We start from the raw sequence: 7,500 nt of genomic DNA on the forward strand, positions 1-7,500 counted from the left end.
TGGTCCAATAAGGCAAAGGTTGAGAACTCGAAGTGAGAAGACAGACAATCAGAAAGAAAACAAAAGCCCGGAGAACGACACTGCCACGGGTCGAGTGGAGTACATGAAAATATACTGAAGAAGAAGAGCGTACGATGCGTGGTAGACAAGATGTACAAATGTACAATACATGACGCGCGACGATTGTACAGTACAATGATTGTTATGTACATGTACATGTACAATCACTGCATGTCCAGAAGTGAAAATTAATTGTGCACGTGCACAGCTATATCATACATGGACAGTATACGTATATAATTATACTACTATTAAATTTTTTAATAGTACAGTACTAAAAAAACAGTACAGCAATTTCTTTAGTCAAGTCACGTACATGTACATGTACATGTACATGTGTACTCCATGCAAGGTCAGCGAACAGATTTTCACCTCATACATGTACTTGTACTTGAAGTTGAATCTCACTGACTGCACTTACATACATGTACATGTACATGTACATGTACATGTATGTACATTATACATTGTACAATCATGTACAACTAGGCATTGGCGGATTCTGCTCGAAAAGGTGGCAGATTCTGCTCGAAAAGCAGTGAAATTGGCAGAACCATACAAACCTTATGGCGGACAATTCTTCGAATTCTGCTCCATTTTTTATCCACATACCAAACATGCATGAAACTTACCAGAAAAAGTACCGAATTCTGCCAATTTTTCTGCCGACAGAATCCGCCGGACCCTACATGTACATGTACATGTATATGTATGTACTTGTACAACTTGGAAGATAAGAACTTTTGCAGCAAAGAGATCGCGATTAGGCATGTGCGGATAATGCCGGCAGAAAAACTGGCAGAATTCGGTACTTTTTCTGGTAAATTTCATGCATGTTTGGTACATGTACATGTATGTGGATAAAGAAATGGAGCAGAATTCGAGGAATTGCTCGCCATAATGTTTGTATGGTTCTGCCAGTTTCACTGCTTTTCGAGCAGAATCTGCCACCTTTTCGAGTATCCGCACACCCCTACTCGCAATGGAGTCGGGTAAATCCATACAATGTGCTGTACATGGTATTAGATGTACAAACCTGTCAAGGCGACCACTCGGATAAGGCGACCACCTGTCCAAGAAGACCACTGGAACCAGGACCAGCTGAATTTCGCTCATCCATCAAATTATACCTAGGGTTCCCTGTAAAAAGGCGCTGACGCCTGTTGGGAATTCCCTAGTAAAAGAAGAATAAATGTAAAATAGAAAAAGACATATGGATACGAGTTTAGAGTAACTCTCCATCACTGTAACATGATACTATATACAGTCAGAAAGTGCAATAACTAGGCACAAAACTGACAGATTTCTATTTTACATTTATTTATGGCTCAACATCCGAGTTTCAAAAGAAGAATAAATAATAATAATAATAATAATAATAATAATAATAATAATAATAATAATAATAATAATAATAATAATAATAATAATAATAATAATAATAATAATAATAATAATAATAATAATAATAATAATAATAATAGGACCAAGGGATGCTATTTCCAGTCAAATGACCCTGGATAAGGCGACCACCTGGTCTCAGAGACCACATTTTGAAGGTCCCCTTGAGCGGTCGTCTTAGACAGGTTTCACTGTACATGTACAAGTACTTGTACATGTACATGTACAAGTACTTGTACATGCTGTCAACCTACAAAATGTTATAGTTATTACAATATCATGTACATGTACATGTACATCTACAATGTACATGTACATGTACATGTACAATGTATGTGAACGTTTCAAACCTCATCCAACTTCGGACAACAAGAGAGACAATGTACATGTACATGTACATGTACATGTACTGGGTTTTCAATAATATTTTTGTTATAAAATACACAGTAAATACATGTCAAACAAGTAACGTACATGTAGTTGCGTGATGTCTGCGGCCTTCATCCTATTCATAGCTATATTAAAATTATTGTCTCCACGTAGATTATTTACATGTACACTGTACATGTAGGCGCATTTAGTACTGTCCCAGGGTTTTCAGTTATCTTATGACTGTTTCGGCATCAAGCCCTGAATCATAACTTTAATTCCACTGGGCCTCTTCCTTCGTATGACATGACACTTTTTCACGATAGCCTAGAAGCTGTGGCATCATTCATGATCCATATAAAGAAGGCAGCAATGCCTGTACATACAGTACATGTAAATGTACGTGTACATGTATGGTGAAATAAAATATAAATAGCACATATTGATTGAGATGTTGTAGTTTGCAGCGAAGAGACCACTTGATTTGAAAATGGCGTGTGTAAGGTTTTTCATGTGATGAAGTGACTGCAGTGGAGCTCGCATTATTATAAAAACATAATTCAAGTAAAACGGAAGAGGTCCCAGTGGAATTACATGTACTTGTGTAAGGAGTTTTGTGCCCCTCACATTGAGCACCTAAGTGACCTTCCGTTCCAGCACTTTTAAAAAGAACTTGTCACAATTAGCCCTTGGCCGATAACGCCGGCAGACAAATGATTGACAGAATCTGGTACTTTTTCCAGTACATTTCATGCATGTCGAGATGCGCCTTTATCCTTCCAAATTATTCTACATGACATTAATTCAGGCACCTGGGGCTTGACGGTTGCTAGCAAACGCTCCCTGGACGCTTTCCATAGAAGGCAGCCCAGGAAACTTCACGGCATCACATGGCCACAGAAAAATCGGTAATTTTGCTTAGTAGGTCCGATGCGGAGTGGAGTCAGTGTCGGACTTCATCCGAAATTCACGCTGGAGTCTATTCGGGCATGTGTTTCACCTGGGTAAGGACACGCTAGTACGATTGAGCATGGAACAGTACTTTCAGGCATCCGAGGGGAGGTACACCGTACCGTGGGAGGCCGAGGGTGACACTTCCAGTAAAGCTCCACACCGATCTGTCCCACTCCCAGTCCAACAATGGACAGCTGCGGAGTGCCGATGACTTGCGCCATCTGGAGCGGATTTCTGCGGACCGTCCAGCATGGAAAGGGCTGGTGAAGAGTGTTTGTGCACACCCTCGTCATGAGTAGAAACAGCCATGGCACCCTTATAAACTCATAACAACCATTCTAAGATTACTATTTGAATCTTTAAGAGCAACAGCAGTGAAATTTACAAGTGTGAATTTTAACAATCAAAGCGAGAAATGAACAAAGGAGAAAGGATTGATTGTTGCAATTCGTATTCCGACTCTTCGTTCACTGTATTGTGCCGTGGTCGTCATGGTTATGGACTACAGTTAAAAGTGTTGGAAGCTATCTATCAGCGTCTGTATAAGCCTAATTTGTGTGTACAGAAAGATAGTACATGTATAATTGGGTTGAAATTGTTCAAGTAACGTGTCGTGTTTAGTGCGGCCAAGCTTGGCCGTTAATGTTCTAGGTGTAATGTACTGGCAGTCTGTTATGTGTTATCACGTTGTCTTTCCTTCCTTTCTCCTTTGTTCATTTCTCGCTTTGATTGTTAAAATTCACACTTGTAAATTTGAATCTTTTATTTTTATACTCATAAAAAGGACACACTTCAGGCTCATTACAAACATCTTGAAAGTTTTTGTCTTCACAAGTATACTTTCAAGCCTTCTCGTCAGGTGAAATACAGGAAAGGGAAAAGGAACAGGAACAGTGGATTAAATACAGTAAGAAGGTGGTAAAACAGCGCAAAAAAGAAGTTAGCTAAAGTAAACAGCCTCGTTAGTTACATGTATGTCCAGTGGTTGTCTCTTGTTGTCGCACTACATGTCACGCTTATTGAGTTTTCTCGCATTTGCACCTTTGTGTCATTATTGCAATTTTCGCTGTTTACTTTAGCTATCTTCTTTTTTGCGCTGTTTTACCACCTTCTTACTGTATTTAATCCACTGTTCCTGTTCCTTTTCCCTTGCCTGTATTTCACCTGACGAGAAGGCTTGAAAGTATACTTGTGAAGACAAAAACTTTCAAGATGTTTGTAATGAGCCTGAAGTGTGTCCTTTGTATGAATATAGCATTATTTTTTGTCTCAGAGGAAACTGTTTACTTTTATTTTTAATTAAAATTATCAGGCAACTCAACTTCATACACCATTATAATTATCTAGTTGAGGATGCAATACTGAGAGTGCACGTTTTCTTTTCGAAATCGATTAGTTTTCGTTGCGATTTATCAAGCTTTTTGAATGCGGTTTTTGCAACAGAAGCAGTGAGAATTCAGCCATTGCGCTGTATCCACAACTCAGTTTGTGAAATTTTATGCCATAGCACCCTTTTGTCATGGTGCGGCTCAAAATGATGATGTTTTTCCCAAGGAGACCAATTTTATGACGCTCCATGATACTGCAGTATTTACTTTGATCATTGGTTTTGTAAAGCCCCATTCTCTAATCTTTACGAGGTATATGTACAGTCAACTTCGCCAATAACGACTTCGGATATAACGACAATTCGCGAATAACGACATAATTTTCATGCCCGGAGCAAAGTACCATCCAACTGTGACACAATCATACAATGAGACTTCGGATATAACGACACTTTGCGAATAAGGACACTTTTCTGATGCCCCGCCGAGTGTCGTTATAAGCGAAGTTGACTGTACATGTACATGTACATTGTACATCTGCTTTGTTTCAATGTCCGCATAAGCGAACGTGTGGGCCAAGCATAACTGCTTGGCTGACGCTGCCGCGGGAATGCGCCTTGATCCTTGAGGATAGTGGCGTTCCTACACTACAGATGAGGAACACTCGGTTAACCGAATCTCTACGCGAACCGTAAACAAAATTTAATAATGGTTTGGTGAATTAATAGCATAAAAGTAACAGCAATGTTCATCTGTTAGGCCTCGTCCACAAATGTACGCTGTACATTTTTGTTTAGAGTTCTTGTGTATGATGATCCACGGCAGAGAACACGGAATTCAACCTTTTTTTTTTAGCACGATGTTGACTTTGAGTATTATGTTTCGAAGTGGGTTATTGTTGTATCCAGTCAGGCCTAGCGGGACGGTCTGAGACCGTAATTGAGAACCAGAGAGCACCAGACTCCCCGTTGGCAGCGGAAGACATTTTGCCAACCGTACTGTGATTTGCAGTTAATTGGGAACTCGTGACTTGGCACGGCGGAAACACGGATGCAGAAAAAGTGATTTTCGGTCTGATCTTCTCACCTCCAACCGCTTTAGGAGCTGCATCTGCATCTTTTGGCCTTGATGGGTGGTGCATTCCTATAGATGCGGAAAGCTCAGTCTAAGCTGAGCTCAACGTGAGCCGTGTTTATCTATTGGTATAGCCAAAGCAGGCATAATGCTTGTTGCAATAACAGAGGACCCATTGGAAACCATACCTTTACACATACGCGTACATTATGTCCTGATCTCTTCACCAGTTTTGCATAGCATTATTTCATTGTGTTTATTTTGCCCACTGGACGGACGTGGCACTGTACACTACCAAACTCGCAATCAAGCTTAGCGCACCATGCATGGAGTAGCATACACAATTTGGACAAAATTCCCAGGCCAGGGGCAGACCGATAGGCCATAGCCGTTTTTAAGGAGGTGTCCAGGCGACTCAGCATAATGCCGGGCGGTGATGAAGGTTATCTAGAGCTACATGTTGTGTACTTTGAAGTACATACAATGTACAGTGCTGGCAACTGAAATCCGACTCTCTTGGCGGAGCGCCGCGCCGCCAAGAGAGTCGGATTTCAGTTGCCAGCACTGTACGGTGTACCACGTCAGCTTTGCGTTGAGTTGCCCTCAGTTTGCGAGGCCTCAGTGTACGCCATGGATAGTCTACTTAATCTCGACAACACCGAGGCCATTTTACTCGTAAATCTTGATGCATCCAATTCGTTTTTAAAATTAACTCATTAAACAGAGAAGGATCACTCTATCACATACCCGTTATTTGCTCAGCTCTGGGCTACATCTTCAATAACACAATCATAATGAATACCCATGACGCCAGTGCCTGTTCGTCACAGGCGTTGGCGAAATTCTTTCATGCAAGGGAACATGCCAAGGGGACCCTCTGACCATGGCGATCTATGCAGTAGCGAGCATGCCTCCAATAAATTCTCTAACCAATATCCAAACACGACACAGATAATGGCATGCGGATGATGATGCGGCTGCAGGTAGGGTTAGCGGTGTTTTTGATTATTGGTCAACATTCAGCTACATCGGCTCAGAGTATAGACACTACCCGAATGGTGCCAAAAGAATTCTTCTAGTTAGTCCCGAAATGCATTCATCCGGGAGAGAGTGGGCAGGTGTTTCCACCGAGTCTTGAGATGTTGCAATAAATAATAAATATAAAATATAAGTGCGCTGCATGTAGCATGAAAGTATACGCTGTAGTCGATGCTTATGTGAAACTATTATAATCGGATCTTTGCTGTTCAAGCAGTGCCAGTTCTCGGATGATTGCTTATGAGGCTATGGATGAGTACGGGCATGAAACTGTTTGTTACCAGGAGCGTCGGAACCGGTGCAAAAACAAATTTCATCTTGTGACATTTAGGCAATACAACTGTGCACGGTACCATTCGGCTGTTGAATAATACAAGCTCTCCTCCACCATGCGCTCTAAAGCTGACTATTGCTACCCTCGGTAGCCAGTGCTCACATCAATAAATTCAAACAACGAAGGGGTCACGGGTAAAACATTTCCTTCCGCGACAGCAGTTTCGCCTATCAAAGGCTCGTCAGAGAAGGTGTTATTGCCAGTAATTTTGCCGTGTCAATTACAATCTCCAGTATCACCTTCTCTTGTACTACTTACAAAGAAGATGCGTGCTGCTCTGTGACTTGTGTGTAAGGTACAATGAAGATCTGTTCGTACAATGCATGTATGTGAACGTTCAGCACTCTACCGAGCCGGAAGACTCTTTAGGTGTTGATCATTGTAAAAAAGGATTCCCAAAGGCAAGGCGCCTATTGAGGGGTTTCCTGATATAGAATGAAAGTAGATTGATGCTGTGCCCACTCTTGATGCTCATGCTCCATTGCGCCACGCGTCTTCCCGACCAAGACAGCATTCACCATGGGTCAATGAACATTTGTTCCTGTTGATACGACGACGGAACCACGCTCATCGGAAATGGCTGCAATCTAAGTGCCAGACTGATTACGATGGGTTTAAAGAAGCCAGGCGTATCGTGACTCGTATGAACCGTGAATTGAAGACGAATTTCTTCCAGTCTAAGTTCACCAGTGTTCAAGGTAATCCCAGGAAAACGTGGAAGGTTTTGAACGAGTTATCCGGAAGACAACGTGTTCAATCCGTTCCACAATGCTCTGCAAGCAACATTGGGTGTGTATTTGCTGATGTTGTCAGTGATCAACAACGAGCACCTGAACTGTGTCTTCCACAGGGCCCAGTGGGACCTAAGGGTTTTACATCCTTCAGTTCGGTGTCAATAGGTTGTGTGCGTGAACTGTTGGGTTCCTTGGACACCAGCAAAGC

This window comes from Sycon ciliatum, chromosome 6, assembly GCF_964019385.1.
Source record: "Sycon ciliatum chromosome 6, ocSycCili1.1, whole genome shotgun sequence".
Lineage (NCBI taxonomy): Eukaryota > Metazoa > Porifera > Calcarea > Leucosolenida > Sycettidae > Sycon > Sycon ciliatum.